Consider the following 26,888-nt stretch of genomic DNA (forward strand, 5'->3'; position numbering starts at 1 on the left):
TTACAGCTCGCTTAATCAGAGACCAAAACCTTAACATAGGCTACTTTGAACAACATAATACTCTGAATTTATTATAAACTACAATTAAATACGACGAAAGATTAGGTGTAAGTAGGATTTATTAACTGGCCATAAATTAAACATTAGTGTCGCAAAACAGGCTACAATTAATGTGTTGACCTTCGTTAACTAAATTAAGATTAAGGACATTCTTCAATTCATTGTCAAAATGTCAAATAATAAAAAATACTTTGGCAAAGACACAGACAGTTTTGTCTGATGAATGTTTCCATTATTATTATTAATAATAATATTAATATTATATTAATTGTTTATATTATCGTTTATATTATCATTATTATTATTATTACTATTATTATTATTATTATTATTATTATTATTATTATTATTATTATTATTATTGTGTTCGTATATATTACATTTTATTATTGATATTTGACGAGATACAATAACTATGTCATACAAATAGTTTGGATAAATGGTTCGTGGATCAGAACAGCCAAGACACTGGGTCTGATTAGACATGCCACATTAATCACTGTAATAACTGTAAATAGACGTGGTTTTATTATAATAATATGAACTTTTAGCCTCAATCAATCTTCACCAAGAACAAAACATTTTCGTTCAAACGATCTCTGGTGTTTCTTTATATGTAGCCTAAAGGGTTTTTCGTAATAAAAATCTTGTTTTTGTAAATGCATTTTTTTATTCCTTATTTTTATTCGTTAGCAGGTGCACCGGTCCGTGCATCTTAAAGATTACTATGCCATCTGCTGTTTGTGTAAGATTCTTTATTATCTCATAATATCATTATTTCATTGATTAATTTTAGAAGGATCACAACAGGCCATCGCCGCAGAATATAGTAATTAAGAAAATACAATTGAATCCCTACAGTTTCTATTGTTTACCGCAGGTATGACTTCAAATTGGCCTGTAGCAACTTTCCGAGATATGTTCCCACATCTATAAACAAAGTCATTTCTTCCAGGCCTATAGCCAAGATGACCGGAAGCATTTTCAGGCAATGGGATTGTGGAATAATTTCATCTGGGCCTCTAAAAATATATATAGGCTAATTTTCTGTCTCTGCGGCCAGGCCACGGCTCGCAGTTTCCCTCTTTAGATGCTCTGTAAATCCTTTGTAGCCTAATGAACATGGCTGCGATGTTCACATCAGTAAGTGGAAAAACTGTTTGGCTTTGACTGTGTTTAATTTAGTCAATTTTTATTTGTATTTATCTCTTTTCAGACTCTGTAAGTCAGGCCTTACGTGTAAACCTACAGTACAGACTCCGTCAGTTCTGTTTAGTGTCTCAATTTGTCAGCGCCTGTAACTACTGGAAAACCACTGGAAAGAGGATGTAAGCTAAGCATTAGCCTGCAGCATTTAGGCTGTCCGTGTATGTCAAATTTAACACGGGCTATTTTTCAAACAAGTTTAAATCACAGGTTGCCCACTGCTGACTCCTTTTCCATTCATGAAGCGAGTCCTGCTGCAAAGTTATTAACGTGTTGCTGTGATTGTGCTTCAAACCACCGTTTTGTGCGATACTGAAAAATTAAGAAAGGAACTCAACTTAATTGAAAAATAACGAATTTACTTTGACATTCAAATTAATATGCTTCCTACTGTTTATTTATATCTATAGACTATTTTTTTTTTATATTATATGTATATTGTCGTACATTCAAGAAAAGTAGCAACACAATTTTAAACGATGACTTCCGGTTTGTGCATTAAATTATACTCTCACGTGCAGGTGCGTTTTTACCTGGTGATTTTTAACGGCTCTGGGCGTAATTCAGCCAATCAGAGCCCAGCTCATTTATGCACGTGTCGTTTTTAAAAGTACATTTTGTCACTCAGAAGGTAGGCGTAACCCACTGCGCACTGAATAGGCTGTTTATTAAAAACCTTTGACATAATTACCTGTGGGCTTTGAAGGGACGCGGGGCAGGGGAGAAGTGCCGGTGCAGGGGAGTCTGGGTAATACATTGTTAACAGTTATTTAGCGCGTGCTAATGGGCACGTGGATCGCTGCCAGGGCTTTTATGGCGGAAGTGGCATGAGCGCTGGGAAGGTGCGTGTGTGTGTTTATGTGTGTGTGTGTGTGTGTGTGTGTGTGTGTGTGTGTGTGTGTGTGTGTGTGTGTGTGTGTGTGTGAAAGAGAGAGAGAGACCTACATACAAAAGGTTACATTTTAAAGGGTTTCAGGAGTGATACTTTAACACAGATTTGTTATGTGTCACTTTGATCTTTCCTGAGGACAGACAGTGGTTTAGTAGACCTGGGAGAAGGAGGTGGTCCAACAGCATACAGATAAGGAGATGCAGCAGAGAGTTTCAGCCATTTGCCTCCCTCCAAATTCAGCGGCCCATCCTGGGAGGCCGAATCCAAGACAAGAACTGCCGAATCCCCCTTATGGCTCCACAGGGAAAGTCATGACTTGAACTCTATGCCTATCTGCAGTTGTGCCAACACTGCAAAGCAAACGAGCGGGGCCCCTGCGAGCATATCCTGCTTATGCTGGCCCAGAGTCTCTCGTCATCCAAGTGAAGTGACCCCTTCTCTCTTTCATAAAGTTAACCTTCCATTGAAAACTTGGTATTTACTGACGCGCTTGATAGAAATTGATGGATCTATGACATTTATTGAAATTTTTTTACGAGTCGGTTCTGGTCGTGACGCCGTTTATTCAGGCCTTTGTGCGCCTCGGATGTTATTCAAGTTGAACTCCTGCTCTGGCAGAAATGGCTTGTCACATACACACACACACACACACACACACACACACACACACACACACACACGCACACACACACATATGCAGTCAAAGAGAGACGCAGATGACTCAAGCTGTGTGTAACTCTGAGTTACAGCCTGAAACTGCTGCACTGGTGTTGGATTCACGCGTTTATTCACTGATCAAAAACGCATTGCTGAGCCAAGCCAGGTTGTAGCCTGGAGCCTACACAACCTATCACATCATTATTTTGATGAGATAAAACTAAAGGAAATTTATATTCATGAATAATGTCTATAAATAATTTTAATCAACGCCAAAGGGTATGGGTTTGACAAATACTCTCATATCCATTATGAATAAATAAACATATAGAACTAGCAGGGCTGTAAATCAGGAACAATGCTGGAATGTGAAGGAAAGAAAAACGTGTGTGCACGGAGTTTAAACATATGTAATATTTTTAGTTCCATCAGATTTGAAATCTTTTAACTAAATCTTGCGTAGCGTTCCTCCTTGTAAACGAGATATATTTGTTTCTATGAGACAAACCTCAGTTTATTTTCATAAAGATGTTAAACAGATATACACAGTATAGTCGATCCCACATCGGGTATGTTTTTTTGTTTCAGACATTCTAGCTCCTCATCACTTCAGCAGTGTCATGATTATGGTATTTATAGTCATTATTAACTCTTGTGAATAGTGCAGTAATTTTCTTTTCATTGGAAACAGGAACGTTCGGGGCTGAGAACGGAGGGGAGTTAAACTTTGGTGAGAAACGGCAAAGTTTTCAGTCAAAGCCATTCACTATAACCTGCTGCACTGACTCGGTCTGGAGCTCAAGCCTTTGTATTTGTGCTAATTGCTATCAAGCAAGTGACAGAATTAGCCAAAACATTGCACAACGACTGGGACTCCGATATCTGAAAACACTGGCATCCTCTCTGAAGCACTACATTAGTTTTCAGCTTTTTCTTTTTAGAGTTTAGTTGTCCTCCACAGTGGAACTAAAAGCATTACTGTAGCGTTAGTACGGTTATTACGGCTGGCTTATAATTACATCCAACTGATAACTTTCAGTTTTTTTGGCACTCATTGAAAACTTGCTATATTGTGCACATTAACTTTACAGTTATCAGGATAGAGAGAAACCAGATGATATCGTTCTAGTGCAGAGCTAAGAGATGTTCTAGATAATAAATGGTTACAGAAATAAACATGAGAAAAATCGCACACCTGATAAAAATCTAGACTTGGAAAAAAAAAATGCATTAGAGATATGTGTGTGGCTTTTTTCTATTTTATAGGATGCATATCTGCAAGCCAGCACCTTACTAAAAGTGTCTGTTTTCTTTTAGTTATCAAACAAAGTGGTTCAGTGGTGAAATTTAAGTAAATTCTAGCAGCATTCAGGTTAACTGTTGTGAGCAGTGCTGGTTGCCCAATTGGACACCCCCTGGCTTGCTGCAAGATTATTTAATTTCCATTTTTAAATGAAGAAATGAAGAAATGTTATGGTTGTTTTCAATGGATTTTTTAGCTAAAAGGGCTTGTTAAACAATGCAAGACCATAATCTGTATAATGTTTTATGTAGGTTTGTTGTATGTAATAGACTTGAATGAGATCAACAAAGGTCAACAGCTCTGCAGGACTGGCTCCACTCATATTTAACCCAGTCAGCAGGAGACACACTCATACATATTTCTCAGGCTGATCTAAGGTCTATTAATTACAAATCCGAGTCATAAAATGCGGAAGTAAACTATTCATTTGCTGGCATTGAGCAGACAGTAAAACAGGTCTAATGTATCTGCATGGTCCAAGAGACATGCTGCTCTCAGTCTACATCGCTGCCAAAGTAACCTGCTTTTTAATCACCTCATAGTCTACACCTGGATGATTTATAGATGTGGAGTGATTGGTGGCAGGGTGGCCTACTGGTTCCTGTTCCTGCTGCTTGAACTTGGCAGGTGTGACCCCAGCCTGTGTCCTTGAGCAAGGCGCCAAACCCCTACCTGCCCAATCATTTTAAGATGCTTTGGATAGAGTCAAATGCAAATGTAATTTGTGTTATGCTGTTACACAGCAACAAAACAACTAATCTCATTACCTCACTGCCTCTTTCTTCTCCCTTCAAAGAGAGACGGAGAGGAGGGGCAGTCGAGATGGGAAAGAACAAGCGAGCAGGTGCTGTTTTTATGGCTTTCTCCATCCAGCGAAGAAGAGGTGAAAACATTTTCTCCTCTCACAACCCGTGAAACCACATGAAGACTCAATCTGCACTGTGTGTGTGTTTGTGTGTGCGTGCATTAGGTCATAAGAAGGGAGAAGTGTGTATGCAGAGGTTTTGATTACCCTGTATTGTTCAATGCCAAGGAATTCTTGAACACACCTCCCATAGGTGTGTGCATGTGTGTTAGTGTGCATATGTGAGTAGACTATCATTGTGTGTAATCACCTCTATAGCTTCCTGTGATTAGGCTGCATAATGAGCTGCTAAAAAGCACAAAGATTAGATTAGAACTATGGTTAATTAAACTCAAAGTACTTCAGTCTTTTTCTTCAAATGTTTCTCTCTTAGTTGCCCACACATACACGCAAACACACACATGCAAACACACACACACACACAGTCCTAACGAGCGTATAGCTCATCACGGAAACGCCGCAATTTGAAAATAACAACAATCATAAAAAAACCATACAAACATCTGCAGCTCGTAACTGACGTCTCAGGCCAACCCCAGCACACGTGCCTCTTAAAACTGGAGAACAACGGTTATTTTCATCTCTTAGATGTTGGAGTTTTATTTCTTTTCTCTTTCTCTGGCTCAACTGGAACCATTTAGGCGTTTTTTAATCAAAGAACAAAGTCGTTAAAATTGAGAATTGGCGGTGAAGGCGTCCGGTAAGCCCGCCTCTCCTCCCTCAACGTCCAGCCCAGCGCTAACTAACATTTAGCGCAGATTTAAGGAATGCCGTTTTATTACTGTATTTAAAGGTGCAGTTTGCAGAATTTAGTGGCGTCTAGAGGAATGGACTTGGCAGAAATGGAATATAATATTCATAAATATGTTTTCATTAGTGTATAATCCCATGAAACTAAGAATTGTTGTGTTTTCGTTACCTTAGAATGAGCCCTTTATATCTACATAAGGAGCGGGTCCCTTTCCATGGAAGCCGCCATGTTGCACTGTCCTGTTTCTACAGTAGCCCAGAATGGACACACCAAACACTGGCTCTTGAGAGTGCCTTTCATGCCACCGTAGGTCCTCCTACACACTTGGAAGTGGAGGGTGAGGGGAGGTGTGTTCATTTTGTTGCAATCTGCAACTTCACTGCTAAATGCCACTTAATCCTTTAAGGAATGTCTGTGTTAAAGCATGCACAAACATGCATGTATATCAGACAGTCTATATACAGTGTATAATACCATTTTATTCCATTATAAAAGACATTTTATTACCTTGTTACAAAAAAGCCATTGTTTTTTGTGTTTTTTCACCAGAGCCAGTCACTATTTTTAAGTCTTTCAGAGGATCTAATTGGTCGTAATGACACCATTTTAAGTGTTGAAAGACAGAACGGACTACAAATGGGACTCTGATGAGAACATCAAAGCTTCAGGAAGCATTATACAGTCATGAACAATAACACAGTCAGTGTGCACACACATGCACGTACTTTTATTCACATCCATGCATCCATAATATGAAACACAACAGGCTACTTATCTCTTTAAGTTTGGAACTGTTCATTATTTTCGTACGTTACTTGTGGGAATGTAACTAAGAACATTTATTTAAATACAAATTTGAGGTACTTTAGTCGACTATTTCTATTTCATCCTACTTCACACTTCAACTCTACAACAATTCAGAGAAAAATATTATAATTTTTGCTCCTCTACATTTACTTGACAGCCATAGTTTCAAGTTACTTCTAGTTACAAACTTTATAAAATATGATGAATTGATATAGAATAAACCACCCAATAATAAATAAAATTGCCAAAAGATGCACTGAACAAGGCATCGAGGAAGAAGCTAGCATGTAAACATGGATTTAAACAGTGCAGGATTCAAAATACTTTGCAAATGTTTTATGAGGAAGAAAATGCATTCAGCGCGTTTGTTAGGCCACAAGGATACACACAATCTAAACATGAAGTTTCCGTTTACATTGTGCAAGACTGTTTACATTGGATGCAAGACTTTAAACTGCAATCGAGCATTTTACAGTGTGATATTGCTGCTTTCACTTAAATAAAGGATCTGATCTGAGCAAGCAAATATATTTACTATAGTAGCCAGTAAATAATATGAATGACAGTGAAGATTTAATCAGGTCTTGTGTGGTACTTGGCAACAAAAGAAGATCCAGTTTCTGAGTAAAGAGTTTAGTAGAGCTTTTTTACTGTCAGTGATTGGCAGTCCATCAACAGGGTTTATACACACACACACACACACACACAAAAGCATCACATTTTGTGCACAAGTGCATGTATATACAAATGTCTGTGCACGTGTATATATGCGCTCGTCTGTGTTTGTAGCCATATAGCTGCAGTGATACAGCCTCAGGGCGAAATGTGTTTTTGATATAGAGTCTCTTCCTCTCCCGGCATGCTTCTAATACTCTCCCTCTTCCCAGGATAACAGGGTCACAGCATGGAGACCTCAATGACTCCACACCTGGAATAACACCACCCAGAATATCCGCTCCGCTCCGCCTGTGAGCTGGTGTGTGTGTGTGTGTGTGTGTGAGTATGCAAGTGTGCGAAGGAGATAGGAAAAAGAGGAAAAGAGTGAGAGTGGCTTTATGAATGACAGAAACAGGGAGGTGGTGTGGTGCAGTCAAGTCATCTGTCTCGCTAATTTCTTTTTCTCTCTCTGTCTCTCTCTTTGACACATACTCAGGCAGAAAGCAAGTACTCTGGTGTTTTTTTGCGATGGCCAGTTTTGCAGCGGAGGAAATATGAAACACCCTAAGGCATTTGTCAGCGGTCAGTCGCATGTTCAAGCTCTTTACTGGTGAGCGTGTGTGTTCCTAAGCATTTTTTAAACGCGCACTCTCACAAACCCCCGTGCGTCACTCTTCCTCCTGATACACTGCTGAGGTCTGATTAATAAAAGATGAGTTTAGGGGAAGTATGACTGTTTTGACCCCCTCCTCCCTCCCTCCCTCCCTCCGCCACGAAAAGACGGGATGAAAGACGGAGAGAGAATAAAAGCGGAGCGAGAGAGGGCAGGGTCCACTCTGATCACCCCAGGACCACACTGTGAATGGGCCGTTCACCCAGAGAGAGAGAGAGAGAGAGGGATGGAGAAAGAGAGGGATGAAGTGAGGACACAGAGAGAAAAAGCAAGAGAGAGAAAATTCATATCCACCACTGTTTGATGCCTGTGGTGTGCCTGTGTAACTATAGCCCTCTGTCTTTAGCTTGCTCCTTTCCCCTCTCACTCCCAAATCCCTCTTTCCCTTTTTCTCCCAGACAACCCCCCCTCTCTTCCACCATCACTCCCTTTTTTTTTTTTTTTTATATCCCTCTCTTTGCCCTCTTCCTGCTGATCTGTGCCAACCACCATGAAACCACTGCCACATTAGAGCCTTTAACGGGCACTGCCTGGCATCCTGCTCTGTCCAAACATATTATAGCCTAGTGGCACACGCACATGTGAGTGTGTATATGCCTCCGTTTTATACAGTTTTCTGAATTCAAAACTATAGGGTTTCACTATATATTAAGGGCTGGGGGGATATTCTTCATCCCAGCAAAACTGCCACGTGTCATTGTGGCTCCAAATAAACTGCAAAGATGTTGACTGCTTCTAACATATTGTGGACGGAGAAGGCGGCAAATAAATGGTTCACATATACCGACAGAAAAGTGATATTAAAGCTGAAGAATTTACTAGGAATATGGTTTGGACTGATGTTTATAGAGTGGAATATTATTACATTTCTTCTCTATTCTGTACTATAGTAGTATTATAAAAAAAAGACTGAGCTTTGTTTTGGCTTTTATGGCTTTTTTTTTGTCAATCTTCATCCGTCAGTTCAACTTTTCAGATGACACAACAGTCATCTCCCTCATCCGAGACAGACAGGAGTCCGCATACAGACGGAAGGTCACACAGATGACCTTGTGGTGCGGTCACAACAGCCTGGAGCTCACACATGCTCAAAACTGTGGAGATGACAGTGGACTTCAGGAGGAGCCCCCCCATCACTGCCCCCCTCCCTCCTCCTCGCCATACTCAACAGCACTGTGTCGGCTGTGGAATACTTCAGGTTTCTGTGCTCTACAGTCTCCTAGGACCTGAAGTGGAAGTCCCACATCGACGCAGTCATCAAAAAGGCCCAGCAGAGGATGTATACAGCCTGCCTCAGGAGCTGCTGCACACTGCAGTCATCGAGTCTGCACATCCATCACTGTCCGGTGTGGATCGGCCACCAAACAGGACAGGAACAGACTACAACGGACATTCGGGTCTGCAGAAAAGATTATCGGTGTTGACCTGCCCCACCATCCAGGATCTGTGCACCTCCAGAGTCAGGAAACGGGCAGGGAAAATCATTGCAGACCCCTCACACCCTGGACATAATCTGTTCCAACTTCTCCCCTCTGGTAGGCGCTACAGAACACTGAACACCAAAACCACCAGTCTCAGGAACAGTTTCTTCCCCCTCACGTCACTCTTATGAACAGTTAACTCACTGTGGCACTATGCAATAACCCTGGAACATTATAATACCCACTGCACCAACAAATTATACACATTTATTTTAGTCTCAAATACAAAACGTGCAATACATTTCACTCACTACTGTATATCTGAACAGGCCGTATATACTATATATAACCAACTACTATACAGTATGTATATAAAGTAACAGCTTTTCTTTTTACCATTTAATTTTTATCTTGTCACTCCTCTTTACTTTGCACTATTTGTATCCCATTAACAGTTCACAAAAACAGTTTCACGTAGTCGTTCCTTGTGCACATATTTCTGAAGATTGCTGTGTTGTTGTACTGTGTAAGTACTTTGAGAGACACTAAACTGGAGTCAGATTCCCTGTATGTGTAAATATACTTGGCCAGTAAAGATGATTCTGATTCTGATTTATCGATCCATCCCTCCGATTCTCAGTTTATTGGCCCATCTGTTCATCTATTGTCCATTCATCATTTATATATTTGAGAAAATTAAATGTTGTTGACTTTATTCTACCCGCACACCAGCTGAGACACTGGCAGTCCTTCACTCAAACCCTCTAATTACTCCAGAAAACTATGCATGTTTACTCAGTTGAGACGTTAGTGTGTATGTGTGTGCAGCCGGACTCACCATCAGCTAGCCAAGTCTTTCAGTCTTTCATCTTTCACATGAACTGACCATCTGAACATTGTGTCACACCCACACACACACACACACACACATACAAACACACACATGCACACACACACACACACACACATAGCAAATCATAAAATCCTCACATGCGCATGTTTGTGTTGTGATTCGTTAATGAGGCATTGAGGATGTTGCTCACGCCTCGCTGAGGAGGATGCAGCTGGACGGCACTGACCACTCCTGCTGACATCACACCACCGCACCACAATAATGCTTGTTTGTTTGTGTGTTGTTTAGTTACATGGAGATGAGATAACCTGTTTGACAGATTATTTTTACAACACTAAAGCAGGAGTCTATTAACTATAGCCTATTAACTGGCTGTAGTTAGTAGGAAGATTGTCTTTCAGTGTGAGGATCCCTTCTCATATCCTCTTAACCCCTGCTGGCTCCAGGAGTACTGATCTGTACCTGACACTGACCTCTGACCTCCTTGTGGAGAGGGGCAAACACTGGGAGAACTTTGCAGTCATTAATACAAACAGAAGAAACACAACAGTCATTGATCAAAAATATCAGGTGCACAGAAGCACTACTAATTACAAATTCCTCAGGAAAATTGGTTTCTAATTCTTGCTTAAACCTGAAATAACTGATTTTTTTGCCACTTGGGGGCAGCAGAAACAAGTTGTCAACGACAAATCATGAAGTTTTAAGTTGATATGTTGAACTTGTTGGCAAACAGTGGCTTATTTTTAGATTGTTTTTGCTGAAAACAACAACCTGCTTTAGCTGAACACAATGCTATGAGAGCACTGAGAGTGAACCAAAACAGTAAAGTTGCAGGCTGGACAGCTAAACAATTAACTGAATATAAATATTAAGCTAATAATTCTCTTGAAAGTTCATCGCTACTAGCGCCGCCTCTCACATTCCACATTGTAGTTTAATACATTGATATTATAAAATATCAATTATAGCCGTTTAAAGCTTGCATTTGTCAATATTCTTACATGAACAATGGATGAAATGACTGTATAATGTGAAAGAGGTTGCTTGTAATGATGTACCCACAGAGAATTATAACCAAACTCTGCAGTTCCCCTCAACTCTATCAAGTATTTTAGCTTCTTTCAGGTTCTTGTTTTGGTTTTCCAGCTAGCGAACTTTGTTCTCATCAATCCCATTTTCCATCGTATATGCTGATAAACTCACTGTGCACTTCCTGCTCAGCACCAGCAGGCAGATTAAGTTAGCAACTTGTTGTTGGCGAACATAGTGGAGCATTTATAGACTTAAAGATGCTTCAGGTGACCAGGAACACAACTCCATGAATACTAAAGTTGCTCAATGTATGTTTTGTTTGTTTTTTTGAGCTATTATTGCTATTTGCTTTCTTTCCAGTTCTACCTTCCTACCTTGTATTTATTATAGTCATAAAAAAAACAAGTGCACTTTTATCCATAACATCAGCGATTCACTTTGTGTGTTGATATATTAAATCTCGTTATATGCAAAATGTTCTACAATTCCAGTGTATGACGGATGGATCCAAATAACGCTGGTTCATGATAGCTAGAGATAGATAGAGTATACCTTGCTCTTCCTCACCATCTGTTTATTATTCACACATCAATTTGTCTTGTCACCTGAGTGATGAGGCCCAGCTGTATTCATTCTTAGCTACATTGATCACAATGAGGTGCATAAGGTGTGTTTGATGGAATAAGTAGTGCCTGCGTGACAAGAACACACACTTGTACTACACACACACACACACACATCGCATCTTTTACAAATGAATCGTTACACAAAGCCACAGCATTAAGCTACAGAATCAGACGTTCGTTGCCTAAATTTGTTCTGACTGTAGTGCTATGAAAGCCTGTTTTCAGAGGTTCCTAGCACCACTGAGCCAAGAAAAAGTCCTTTGGTAAGAAATACACAGATTAGCAGCAGGCATTACTGTCAGGGAGTATCAGTGTCCATGTCCTTTGACTCTATGGCTGTGTAAACAACATTTATAGGTTTATTAAAAACACCCCCGTGTTACTGGGTGTTGTAGGAACAGTTAATGGTGTATGTGACAGTTTGTTTCCCTTTCATAATGGACTCTGAGCAGAACAGGTAATTACATGAGGCAGTCTCTTGGGCAGCGCAGGGATGAATGTGTGTTTACCAGCCTGGGAAAACATATAATCTGAGTGTTGGAGCCTCAAAATATCTAGGGTATTAGTGACAAACATGGCAAGCATAATCGCAAACATCCTAATGATATTCTATCCTCACTCTTTATACTCTCTTTTCGTTTCTCTTCTAATCTGTCTCCATCTGTCTCTTTCACATTCCTCCTCTATCCCTCTATCTCTTCGCCTCTCTTTCTCCAGCGTCAGTTTTTATACATTTATCTTACTTCCCTTAACAGCGTGTTGCCTGTATTTCAAACTGCGTGGACAGAGGTGCAGTGGGAAAACAGATACTGTAATTATTTCATAAATCAAGCGTGTAGAGGACTGTTGAGGAGTCCTGGACATACTGTGGAGGAGTAGTCATGCATTCTGTGGCTTTCCACAGGCCTTTGGGTCAAAAACTAATGCTCCACACTGTGTCTGTTTGAAGAGACCAATGCACAGATAGTAGACAGACAGACAGGCAGCGCTGATATATGCTTTTTTTTTTTGTTGTAATACTTTATATTGTGCTTGCTTTTGAAGCTGGAGCCATAGTCAGACTTATGATTTAGAGCTTGGATTCTTCACAGTAGTTTACAACCTTAAATGGGTCATGTTTCTTTTCTGCTGAGTTTTAATATGTTTTCATCAGCCTTGGCTCAACAGCATGAAACACCATTTTTTATATGGGTTCTGATCTGAAAATGTTTTGGAAACCTTGACTTTATGATGCACTCGGCTCCAAAGCTTAACAACAGAGACTAGTTGAGATGTTTTCCCCTGCGGATCAGTCAGCATCACAACTGCTGGTGTATCAGATGGTGAGGGACAAAAAACAATCAAACCGTTTTGTTTCGTTCGAATATCAGTAACTCATGTCATGACAGAGTGACATAATAATCTGAAATCTCATAAAAAATTGTTGTTTTGTAATTGTTGGAGGCAGAATCAGTCAGAGAATATCAATCTCTAAAGTAAAATACATATTTGCCTTGAAACTACAGTAGGCAAATTGACTTTCGATTACTTTCATATCGGTGTACAGTTCACGTCCAGTGCCGACAGTCAGTGAGGTGGGGTGCCCTTCATGCAGCAAGGTGGATTGTTAAGTAAACATTTGCAGCAGCCTCCTTTTTTTTTTTTTTCGATGTAAATGCGACAGCCACTGAGTTGCAGCAGGGAGAGAGAGGGCCGTGTTCGGCTATTTGCAGCTGCCATGTGACTCGAAATCGGTTGAACTTTTCCCAGCTTGCTGCCATGGCTTCCCGTGTGACCATGGCAACCACAGAATCCACAGAGGAAAACAATGCAGGAGCTAATTTTACTGGTGTATGAGTTTCCTAATTTACACACTACTTCAGCGAGGGAACAAACATTTCAATCAACAAAAACGTTCGGGGGAAAAAATATCAACTTCAAAGTTTGATGAAGCGATGCAGGCCAATAAACAATGTTTATAATATTAGTTAGCGAAACTTGCTATAATAATCATGACATATTGCAAACTATTCCTTCTGCTCCAAGCTACAACCCATGGTAAGATCATGATGAGATAAAAATAGGTGGAAAGCAGCAACCTCTAGGGAAAGACTGGACATAGCCAGTAGCCAAGGTGGCAGAGTTGCACCATGCTGTATTATATATTTTAAGCATACTTTAACCATGGTCTTTCCCTTAACTTAACCATACCATAGTTGCAGTTGGCCGTTAAAGAGGTTGTTGATTGACTGAATGAAATCTGGGGTTTTACAGAATCGTCCAGTATCAACATTCTGCCTGGCGATAGAGTTGCGTGTTTCTACCCATCACTGAAATTAGGAAAAAAAAACTAAAGGAAAACCCACATTCACAAATAATAAAAGTATGTTTATTTAAACTGCAGATATGATCAAAAGGAAAAATATAAAACTGTATAAAGAGTAAAAAAAAAACTGAGTGCATTTTTGAACTTCAGCTGCTTTTTTGTTGACGCCTCTCTATAAACGGGTGTGATTCGACACATCTACAAATTCACACAGTTATGTGCATTGATGAAGGAGTAGAGGACACGTTGAAAAATGTAGTCGGGCATATCTTGACAGACAAGGGAAGAGGGATTGTTGAAGTACACTCAGTTGTTTTTTTGGAAAACTGGCCTGATGTTATCTGTGGATCAGACTGCAGCAGCTAAATCCTCCTAAATACTATGAGGCGGTGAGAGGACCAACACAGCGAGCAATCGAAACGCAGTGAAAGGGGCTGAAATGGGAACCAGAGAAACAACTCTGTGGACACAGCAAATTTACTCCTAATAGACTATGACAAGGACCCATTTTTAGTCCCGCGGTTTTGGGTTTGAGTGTGTGAGTGTGTAGACAGTCCAGGAAAAGAGATCATTGTCTTGTGATGATAGATGGAGCCTGTGTGCTATGGCCACCGTTAACCTTAGTCACATGTTCCTCCATGAGTTCAACATTTGATATGAAGGTTTTCAGCAGCTCCTTTGTCCCGCTGTCCTCTCCTCTCATGATACGAGGGGATTTCTGAACAAGCTTCGTGGAGTTTTCTTTAAGCAGAGTTTCCGTTGTTAAACAGTCTGTTAAGAATCAGCTCTGGCGCACTGCATTTCAGTCCTCTTGCCTCGCTCCTCTCTCTCTCTTTCACTCCCTTTTTTTTGTCAACAACCCACTTAAAGAGTAGAGTAATAAATCATAAGAATTTTAATCAGGCTTTTAAAAAGTCTTCTCTCATTTGCCCTCCAAGGAAGTTTTTTACGCCCCCCCTCCCTCCCTCCATCTTTCCTCCTCCTCTCCCCCCTCCATCCTTCTTTCCTCCAGCCCTCTGTCCCGCACCTCCCTTCGCTTGTCGTATGCGCTCATGCATGATGGTCTGAACTTGATAGACGCTCAGAGGGCATCGTCAAGAGAGCTCTTAGCATGTGCGTATAGTGTGAATGATGGACAGAGTACGTGTGGTCTCTCTGATTGGGTTTCATGCACGTTTTTCATCTCTTTCTTTTACATATTGTGTTGCTACACATCAATCTAGCTTTCAGATCTTTCTCGCTTTCATCTCTAGCTCTCATTTTATTCTCATCTACAGCGAGGAATGTGTTAGTTTTATGTAAAGTCAGCACATGCCAACTGGCCTGTGATGTCGATGCCAAAGTATGACGGAAGGATTTGATGACGGATTTGAACTCGCGGATTGAAAGGAAGTAAATAGCTGCACAGAGAAAGCAAGTGGAAGGGAGATAGAGAGTGGTGGAGAGTTTTGGGCGTCTGAGCCTGTCATTACCTTATAAAAGTTTGCTGGGAAAGGGGGATGGAAGAAGGGGACACAGGGAAGGGAGGGGCTGAGTGCAGGGTGTGTAATTTAGGCAAAGGGATTTTTAATGAGGGGAGATCTCTGCAGGTAACTTCCTCTCCTCCCGCTTCCCCGCTCTCCCCCATCTTCCTCCAGTGTGGGGGGAGAGGCCCATCTGGTTGGACTAAACAGCAGATTAGCACATTAGCACTGGAGGACGGGCAAGCAGGCACCACGGGAAAAGACCCAAGCTAACATATGACATTGGCGCACATGGTGTACGACTCATTAAAGGCAGACATAAAAGTTGCACTAAATTAAAGGCAAACTCCATCCGCCTTCATTAACAGATGGTAAAAGTTTGACTCATGATTGCAGCTCTTATACTTGGTACACAAGCATCTTAATGCAGCACACATCTGAAAAGGTTGCCTTTGTTTCGATGGAGCAAACAGGCTACATAAAGGAACAACTATTTCTCCTAATTTATACAACTATTTTGTGTTAGAAAATACATCGAGGAAGAAACACATTTTCCTCTATGCAGATGGTTCTGGTTTCATCTGGCACGGTTTTGAGATATCCACCACTGAGACCTGCCACCAAACCCAATACAATCAATGTGTATGGGATGTGGTTTGTGGTATGAATTGGAAAATTACGAAAAACCGAACAGAGATGTCACTTTCTAGAAACAATCACCTAGGCACTCAGGATAATCCACACACTTAGTCCACAGCTTTTTGGAGAACTTTTTTTTTTTTTTTAACCAAAATATGACTGCCAATAGTGTCAACACCGTTTAGAGAGAGGGGTACACGGGGAAAAAAGGCTATGATTTGGGTGAACTGGCCCTTCAAGCTATTTTACCCACTAAGAAAACCAATCTTATTACCAAACATGTCTGTATTCAACAGTTCTGTAAAACCCTGATTTTAGTTGAGTTTTAGTAAAAGGGGAAAAACAATAACTTAATAAAAAGTCATCATTCATGTTTGATGGGCAGCTGAAATGGGATTTCCAGTGTTGTACAAAGCTTATAGAAAGTCAGGATCACCAAGATGTTTTTGCAAGTTGAGCTACTGGACCTGATTTCAATCAACAGTCTGCCCAAGTCTGTCTCAAAGATTATTATTGATTGATTCTTGAGGTTATGTCAAAGTTAATGATCAAATAACAGAGTAAAAACATGCCTGATGCCTGGTTAAATCCTGGTTCAAGGTTGCTCGTTGGTAAGGACTATGCTTGGTCTTGGACTTGTGCTGGGCTTGACTGAGGTGGTCTTGCTGTGGTTTTGTGTGCATTCATTTTATTGTTCAAATAGCATTTTTTTGTTTTATTGTTATAGTGTTTAAAAGTACTAAAATTTGATTTAAAAAAAAACTTTTCAGCAGCTCATCCTTATTTTTTCTCCTTCTCTTGGACTTGTTTCTTTTTCCTAATTATCCTACATAATGAGCTGCTAAAGAGAACACAGATTAGAGTTGGTTAAACGCAAAGTAATCATGACTTTCTTCCCACCTCCCTCTCACTTTAGAGGGTGGAGAATGATTGAAACATGTCACAGGTACGCAGGTTAGATTTTTTCTGGCCTCGTTTTTTATGATTCAAGGGAACTAAGCTGTGAGAAACTACAAAGTTGCCAGGCATGACTGGGAGGGGTGCTGTGTGTGCACATGTATGTGTGTGTGTGTTGTAATAAAGTGGATCCTGTTGCGAGGTGTTGAGTTAGGAGCTGCTAAAACAGCCACATCTGAGACTGCAGCTGTGTGAAGCCATAGGAAACACATCATCATCTGTGCTCCTGGTGATGGGCAGGGATCGGAGAAACTAGTCCCACCCATAAGTACCTGCTACTACAGGTCACACTCAGGCTCCATGTTTAGTACGTGCCACACAAACTTAAAGCTGCCCTAATCAATTTTTTATATTAACTATAAGGTCAGATGACTCCTGCAGAGAATTATCACCAGTCTCTGCTGTTCCCCTCAGCTCTATGTGGCATTTTAGCATCTTTTAGCTAATTGCTTTGGCCTGCAACCTTACTGTTTCAGTTCAGTCTCACCACTCTCTCACTCACTCACTCTATCAATTGTGTTTCCAGATGCAGCTGCTTTTAGCAAAAAAAGCTTTGTTAACCAACTTTAGGCTACCAGACAGCAAACAAACAAGTCAGCTGGTGAGCATAGTAGAGGATTTAGCAGCTAAAGATCCAGATATTTCTCTCAGGAGTCGGTGGAGACCAAAACAGAGCTAAAAGGAGAGAAAATATTGGACTTATATTTGTCAGGATGCCTCAAACATTACAATAAATTCTCGTGTTCCTCTGTGCCTGTTGCATGTATAAATCAGCAACTGTTTGCTAACACATTAGCCATATCAACTTACTATCATGCTAATATGTCATTGTTTTTACAGCTTGTTGCTCATCCCTAAAGCTGCCAAAAAAACAAGGTTTAATTCTTTATGGGAAGACAGATTGGCCTCAAACTTCTTCATCTTGACCTGTGGATTCATCAGAAACTGACCCATAACCTTCTTTGCAGTTCAACCAAGACTTTGCCGTGATGACCTGAATTTGTAACGATGGCTACTATGATTCATTGGCTGGAACCAGTCTGGTTTAGCAAAGAGGAGAGCAAAATGAACATATGGGTGGTATTTCTTTTACAAAGTTGCCAACGTATCATGCCAGCATCTCACATGCTAATGCAGCTGTGTAGAGGTGAAGCACACACACACACACACACACACACACACACACGCACTACTCTTACATTCACAAATATAGGCCTGCCTTTGTTAAGTCAGAGTACACATGCACAGTTGTACACCAGTTTAACGACCTCATTTTGCCTGGCCAACGAGGTGTGCTATTAACAACATAACACATGCTTAATGAATACACACACATACACACACACTCTTGTGCATGCTGTCTCAATACACAAAGTATTACCTAGTTAACACAGACACAGTCAAACACACCTACACCTAAACACACACAAACACAAACTAATTTTGCCAGACTATTTTAACACACACTAATGAAAGAGAACAGACTTTATTAGCTCTCTGTAGCAGCCAACACCCCACATACCTAATCACGTTCACACAGACACACACGCAGAAACACATGGGCATTTTCCTGCACATGTCAAAACAAAGATATTATAGACGAAGCAGCTGAGATTTGAGGCTGGGAGCGGTGTGAATAATTGCCTATAATTCCATTTCCTGTTGGTTGAGGTGAAGTAACTCAGTGCCATCCGAACATCCATCTGGTTTCTGTTTCCATCCCTGGACCCCTCGCTGCTCCACCAGCACCAACAGCACTTCCATTACTACCATTACACCCAGCTTATCTTCCAACATGGTGTATGAGCAGCTTTTTATACCATGGAAATCAGGTTAGATGAGGAATAAAAAGTAAAGCAAAATCAGGAAAAAATGTGCTCCATCCTTAACCCCGGGCTGGCAAACATGAGTGCGCTGTGTGCAGTTTATTGATGACAATAAACTCGCTTTAGCTTTGATGAATTTAATAAGTGGATTTAACTGATCTGCATTTCTTCTATTCTAATTGCATTCTTATATTTGCTTAGCAGTATTCTGTTTCTTTTCCTGCTGCAACCACTCAGTTCCCCTTCAGGAATTGTTTTAGCTCCATCCAATCATGTTTTAGCTTATCTCATCCTCAGGCAGAGTCAGAGGTGCTCATAGCCAGCTGTCAGCTGGGACAGCAGAGGGAAGGAGGGAGGGAGGGAGTGAGGGAGAGAGAGAGAGTCAGAAAAGTACTTATTCAAACCCTCACATAATAGAGGTCATTTCAACATCACATGTGCAGATGACCAAAAATACATGTGTAGAAAATGCAGAGAAAAAACAAAGCACTGTTTTGATAGGGTATTTAAATTAAGATTAAACTAAAATTTCTTTTTACTGCGCATTTTTTTAATTTGTGGCCAGTTATATTGTGCATCAATTTTTTTTGTCCCTATATGCTATTTGCAGTTTAAAAAAAGCCGTGATGGAGAAACAGAGAAAGAACACAGCATCGGTTTTACTTAACAACGCTTTGAAAGACGGTTTGAGTAATTTTCTACACTTTAAACAAAGAGTCTTCACTTATGACACATCACGACTTTGGAAAACAAATTATGAGTCGAGCTTTTATGGACACTATACATAAAACAAAGTGTGTGTGTGTGTGTGTGTGTGTGTGGGGTTTGTGTGCATGGGAATGGAGTTAACATTGCTAAGTGGTCAGGGCATCACGGCGGGTAGAGCTGGCAGCGCCTTTACTGTCCAAATTAAAACTGCAGAAATCACTGCAACAATTGAGAACAGATTTCCACCGAGGTTCCTTAATGACATTTTCAACCCGTTACCCTACAAACACACGCAAACAGATACAAACATATGCTCACACACACACACACACACACACACATGCATAGGCTACCAACCAAAATGTAACACATACTCACAAACGCTAATGACCTACTAAGCAAAAGCTTCAGGGATATCTCATCAGCGAACAGGTTGTAATTCATAACATATTCACTCAGAGGGTTTCTGAGTGTGTGTGTGTGTGTGTCTGTGTGTATACGTGTGTGTGTGTGTGTCTAGTGGGCATCAGAAAACACACACCCGCTGTTCCAGTCTGTTTCCTCCCCATAAAAAGCAACACTTAGCACTTCATTCTCAAGCAGTTCTGACAACATTATACAGGTTAGTTTAAGAGAAGAGAGGAAAAAAGCAAAGCCAGAGAGGGAACGGGGAAAAAGATCGAATGAGGGGAAAAAAAAAACGGAAGCCTGGTCACTCAGCTGGGAATATTCAGAGAATTGTTTTTAACGAGTTAAATAAATTCTCCCACAAATGAGGTGAGGGAAAGAGAGAGGGGCAGGCTGAGGTGGAGAGAGCTAAAGAGTGAGAGAGAAAGAGGGAGGTGAAATTAAAGTGAGTGTTTGGCGTGGTGTTGGGAATATTTTACAAGCTGCATTAATGGCTGTTCTTAAAACACCGCTATTAAGAAACGGCCATAATGTTGTATATCATGGGCGATTATGTTCACACACACAGGCTTACACAACTAAACACTCTCATTACACACACATACAGACATGCACAAGCCAAAGCAATTAAATGTGTGCTGGTCCAACGCCTTTTGTGTAAATAGCAGCTTCCTCCTGCCCAAACAAACTGCACCTCTTCTTCTCCAGCACGCACAATGCGGCCATTCACACTGTCCTGCTGCAACTGATTGTGAAACTGATTTCTGAGTCTTCGGCCCAGTCTCTTCCATCTCCATACAAATAAAACAACTTTACACTTTCAAATGGCGTGCAGTGCGTACGCCAAAGTCCAATTTTGCGTGCAGGTGATAGGCCAATCCTTCCCATGGAAGTGACGTCAGTTTAATGCGACTTTCTTCTGTTTTATAACTTGATTTTTGGCTTATTAGGAGGAGGCAGGTTGGGTGGATGGCTAAATAATTTGTTGGAAAATAATGTGTTGGCAAAAAGCTGCTGAAGCAGCTGGGGAACACTGTTTGTGACCACATTGGGCATTTTAACCAGAGATTTTTAATGTCCAATTGAGACATTTTTACCACATTTTACTGTTTTAACCCAAACCATGATCTTTCCTTAAACCTAACCAATGGCGTTAAATGAGACACAAAAATCTTTTTTAAAAATGCAGCGTTAAATTGGCGTATCACCTGCATGCAAAATTGGACTTTTGCGTATACACTGCATGCAATTTGAAAGTGTAAAGTCGTGTTATTTGTACACAGCTTGTGAGACCAGGTCTTGGATGAGAAAATATCATATATTGCTGCAGCTGATGACACGAGCCAACCCAAGTTGAGTCAGGCCTTTTGCGGTTGAGCATCGGCACATAGGGCTGTGTTCTGGCACTATGACGCCAAATTTGAGCCAGTTGTGGTCCATGTATCGCTCCCACGTTCTGCTTAGTTTTGGGGCTGTGGACCGCCAATTTGGCTTACCGGGAATATTGGCTCCAGTTAGCATCGGTCCGGCCAGCTTTGGGCCAGTGTCGGCACCTGGAATCGGACTAATACTACTTCTGCATCAGAAGTCTGGCTTTTGTCCAGGTGAGCCAAATTTAGGGCCGATGTTGGGCCTAAAGATATTTTGGCTACCTGGGAATTTGTTAGTACATAATGAGTTATAAAAAAATAAACAATTTAAAGCAGTATCTCATTATTTTTGGAAATATTCAGTTTTTCACTTTCTATTTTGTCATTGTGTCCAGGAGTGTAGGAAGTCACTGCTCCCAGCTGTTGTTCACCAGGAAATATTTTTAGCACATAACTTTCACTAAGACTAGAAACTCTTGTTTTTATATTTATGTTTGTGTACGTATTAAAATAATGAGATATAATGTGTTACTTAGTGAGTATTAGAGGTGTTCGTAGGTGGATTTTTGAACTTTGATGAGAGCCAAACTTGCTGTTTCCCTCCAGTCCTCATGCTGAGATAAGCTAATTGCTTCCCGGCTCCATACTTAGTGCACAGACACGAGAGTGGCATAATTCATCTAACAAGAAAGAAAGAGGAAAGTCAATAATACTGAGATGATATGTCCATAACTATAATACACAAAGTTGATCCTGTAACAATGTGTTAAGATATGTTGTGTAATTAATCCCTGCTCTTTGTAGAGGGTCGTTTTTTGAAAATTACAAATACCAGCTGTTGGTGGTGTGGCTGTTTATGGATACAGTTATAAAAGGATGGAATGAAAACAAATCAATAACAGCGGCAAATAATAATGTGTGTGTGTGTGTGTGTGTGTTTTCCGTCTCCTTAGAGATTAATTGTTTCATTGTGCTTCTAAGAGATTTTTTGATCATTTTGAAAATTCAATACAGTTACTTCCTTTTTCAATCGGGCCCTACAGTATATTTACTGTCTACCCAGTGAAATCAAACAGAGCAGAATCTGCGACGCTGTAGTTACTTCTCAAAAAGCTTTATTGAACTGGCTGAGAGAGCAGTGGAAAGGATCTGATTGTATTTCTAAGTTATAATCCATGAATCATGCGTATATGAGAACAGAAGGGTTGGAAATATTAAGACATCAGACAGTATGGAGCTGAATATTTTCTTTGTTATTCTAGGCGCCAGGGCTCACTCCTTGAGGAAGTGGCGGGCATTGTGGTCAGCAGCTGAGTACAGTATGGAATAGACCCAGTGTGTGTGTGAGTGTGTGTGTGTCCTGAGTGGTGATCGGAGGTGTGGCCATCAGGCTGTCGGGCTTCTTTCTCTCTGTCGTCTCACTCCTCCTCTCCTTCCTTCACTTTCTGCAGTGCTGCTGTCTCAAAAACTCCAATTAAAGTAATAAACCACACATCCCAAGCGCATACACACACACACACACTCTCACATACATTGAACCAGCAAACACAAACATATAAAACACACACACACACATACACATTTGTGCACACAGGTAACCACACATGCACCAAAAAACACACACTCCCTCAGTTCCTGCCCCCGTCTTCCCGCCTCCCCTGGTTAAATATCCTGGTTATTAAACAGAAATGTGCTACAGGTTTCTGAGGCTCTGTGTGCGACACATCTGGCCTGGCCCTTCAGGAAACGACTGGTTCACTTCACTCTTGTCATCACCTTCCAACACGTTTCTTTCACATTTCAATTTGGGAGCGGCGCAGGAGGCAGCTCCAACACACACACACACACACATACACACAAATGTACATTTGCACGTACACACACATAGACACACACACACATGCGTGCACAACCGCGCACATCTGCACGTGTGCTCAGGCACAGACACACACGGTCCACATTAGCGACAGTGGGAGTGCACTTTTTGCTGTTACAACGCTCCATTTTCAGCCTCTCAACTCAAAGGGGTGGGCGCTTTTTCATCCTTTTCTTTCTGTATTTTTCTCAGACCCCTGTCTCTCTCTCTCTCTCTCTCTCTCGCTCGCTCTCTCTCTCTCTCTCTCTCTCTCTCTCTCTCTCTCTCTCTCTCTCTCTCTCTCTCTCTATCACTTTCTCTGTCTCTCTCTAGCTCCCTGTCAGTGTTTTGTTGACAGTAGAAAACCTCTAAACCACCCGTGACACAAACTCCCATTTCAGGCTTGGTCAGGATTGTGTGGGATTAGCAGAGTGTGATGGACTGAGGCTCTGGGAAAGACTTTTTTTTTTTTAAGCACATGTATTGTGTGTGTGTGTGTGTGTTTGTGTGTGTTAGTGAGTGTGTGTGTGAGTGTTTGAGCTACAATACTTTGCACACAGTGAGCCTTAAGGCAGCACAAAAGGATTTTACAGTCAGTGAAACTTAAAGCAAAAAGTCAACTTTTTGTCAAGAACTCAACACCGACAGATCGAGTTAGATAAGACGGACGTTATACAGAAATATGAAAATATATCCAGTGATGGAAAGTAGCCTAATGTAATAAGTTCTTTAAAAACAGTTTCTGGCTATACTGATAGTAGAGAGTTTAAAGGAAATTAATGTTAAGATATTAACTTATGGCTGCACGTAATGGATGTTTAATGCTACATGTAGGAATAATAATAATCTACTCATATAACATATATAATAATATAACACTTTGAAAAAGGCCATTATGCATAATGAGAACTTTCAGTTTTTTGTCATTTAAACACATTTCACTCTTAATACTTGCAGGACTTTTACTTGTAATGGAGTATTTTTATAGTGTGGTATTGCTGCTTTTACTTAAGTGAAGGATCTGAATACTATTTCCACCACTGACTATATATTATATATATATATTTTAGATAACATCTGTGCTGTCTCAACATGTTTAAACTACAGCTCTTTTGCATTTGAAATGTTGGAAACCGATGCTGCAAGTTTAACTGATACTTCATCACTGAAATATCTCCTCACTGTCTTTGTAAAGAATTGAGTTAAAAGATTAGCTTTAAATCAAAGTATGCTACTAGTGTTATTTCTTTTTTTCTTTTTTTTTTTTTTGCCTTTTCTTCATTTCAGTTTTTCTTGGCATATGACGCTTTCACAAAACACACTTCCCCTAACTGTTTAGAGAGGTAATTCAGCAGGATTTCTGGCTGAATTTAGTGCCGAAGCAACCTGATCTCGTTGAAATGTTTCTGTGGGCAGCCATGGTTTGGTCTGTCCTCTGTCTCCACAGTATATGATGTGGAAGACACACGGCTTAAAGTCTTAAGAGTGCAGCGCTTTGTTTGTCTGTTTAGAAACCATGGAGAACCATTTCTAATCAGCCTCAGTGAAGCTGAGACCGCAGGACACGAGAGGTTTAAACCACAGCAACATGCAGGCACTGACTGATGACATGCTCAACATGCTATGCCGCGCGGACTGATGATGACACCGTGAAGTCATGGCGGGTGAGACTGATGGATGATGACACGTCGACGAGGCTGCGGCCCCGTCCTCGTCGATTGACAGCCAGCTGCCCCCTTCCTGATGGCACCATAATTGGCAGACAGTGACTTCATCACAACAAGGTCCAATCCTATAAAGAGAATTGAGCAACATTATTTTTTATATCAATTAATTGAAAGCATATGATGAGCTGAACTATAGCGCTAACAGCATATTTGCTTCTTTGACTTTTGTCAGTGTTCTTTTTTATTATCAGCTGTTTTTCCGTCGTCATCGCTCTCCAACAAGTCCGTCCATGCCTTCTCTCATGCTGTTATACATCATTAGCCTTTCGCTATTTACTGCATCGCAGGAGTTGTTTTGTGATGAAGTGACTCACTTTCCCTCAAGCTGCTTCATTGACTTCAGTTAATGATTTCCTACATTTCCCCAAATCCCTTTTGACAACAACCAGTACACAATGGGTGTTAACTTGCTACACACTTGTTACACTCAGCTGCGGGTTATGGTTGCAGGTGGTGAGCGTGAGACTTTGTAAAGCAATAGCTGACAAAGCTTTGTGTTCTGGTCTATCAAGGCAAGTGTGAGTGCATTAGTTTGTACCTTTTTTTTTCCTCTCTGTGCTTCATTTATGAGTCTAAAAACAAAGCCTTTATGATGTGGGACTCATACCAAAAGAATTCTGAATCTGCTGCCTCAGGATTAATTCATGTTTTTGCAACACAACTGAATAAATTGTGCTCTACAAAGAAATATACACACACGAAAAAAGAGAGAGAGAAAGAGGTGGGGGCGGGGTGGGGGAGAAAGAAACAAACAATGATCCCCTTTCTTTTCATTTGCTGATTAATTCAGTGGAGTTATTGGGTTTGGGAACAGTTGCCATGCATCAGTCTGTTACGTCCACTGGAGGGCAGACAGGGACAGCAGCTCCGGAAACTGTAACGGAGGTGGACACCAGAGAGAGCAACACTTACTGATAATCTGTGCTGGAAAAGAATACATTGTAATATATAGACATAGCAAGCATGTTGAATAAACCTTTTCATCATGGACGCCTGTTTGGTCCAGCAGGAGCAAAGGTCATATGTTAGGATCAAAACCAGCTCACAGCCTTTGTAACACTGTGTAGGTCAGAGGCATGTTTTATAACACATTTGTAGCATCTTGGCCTCAATCAATAAATCAGATTAAAATCAATCAAATCAAAACTTTGTAAGCATGAGAATCACTTAAATATAGAATAAACAAAAGCACATTCAAATCCATCATACAACAAATTTTGTGCAACAGTTGCACAGTTGCATTTCAACACATTTGAAGACCAGACATGTTGTATAGTTGCACAAAAGCTAGACTTATATGGAAATCAGATTATAAACAAAAGTGTCCATGCAGATGATTATATACATCTTATACATCTATAGCTTGTAATATGTTCATTACTCTTATCTTTTTGTCATCATTTTATCATAAATATAACAGCAAATTTGCATTTATCCATGAATATCTAGTGCATGTGGTTATGTAACACAGATTACACACATGTAATTTTTTTAAGGGCTGCAACAATTATTTACTATCGTTTAATCTGTCGAATATTTTCATGATTAATTGATTAGTTCTTTGGCCTATAAAATGGTGAAAAATGTCAATCAGTTTCCCAAACTCCAAGATGCAATCTAAAATGTTTTGTCCGGACCAAAAGTCCACAAGCCAAAGATATTCAGTTTGCTATCACAGAGGACTTCAGAAACCAGCAGATATTCACATTTAAGAGGCTGGAACCAGAGAATTTTGGCATTTTTTTCTTTAAAAAATATACTTAACACGATTAATCAATTATCAAAATAGTTGCAGATTAATTTTTTCGTTGATCGACTAATTGT

At 40.4% G+C, this 26,888-nt stretch overlaps 1 protein-coding gene across 3 annotated transcripts in view; it reads left to right on the forward strand.

The window, feature by feature from the left end:
- LOC122999337 (hormonally up-regulated neu tumor-associated kinase homolog A) overlaps positions 1-26,888 on the forward strand; it is a 124,250-nt gene that overhangs the window by 82,417 nt on the left and 14,945 nt on the right. The gene's annotated exons all lie outside the window — the stretch shown is intronic.

Source organism: Thunnus albacares, chromosome 16 (assembly GCF_914725855.1).
Source record: "Thunnus albacares chromosome 16, fThuAlb1.1, whole genome shotgun sequence".
Classification (NCBI taxonomy): Eukaryota; Metazoa; Chordata; class Actinopteri; order Scombriformes; family Scombridae; genus Thunnus; species Thunnus albacares.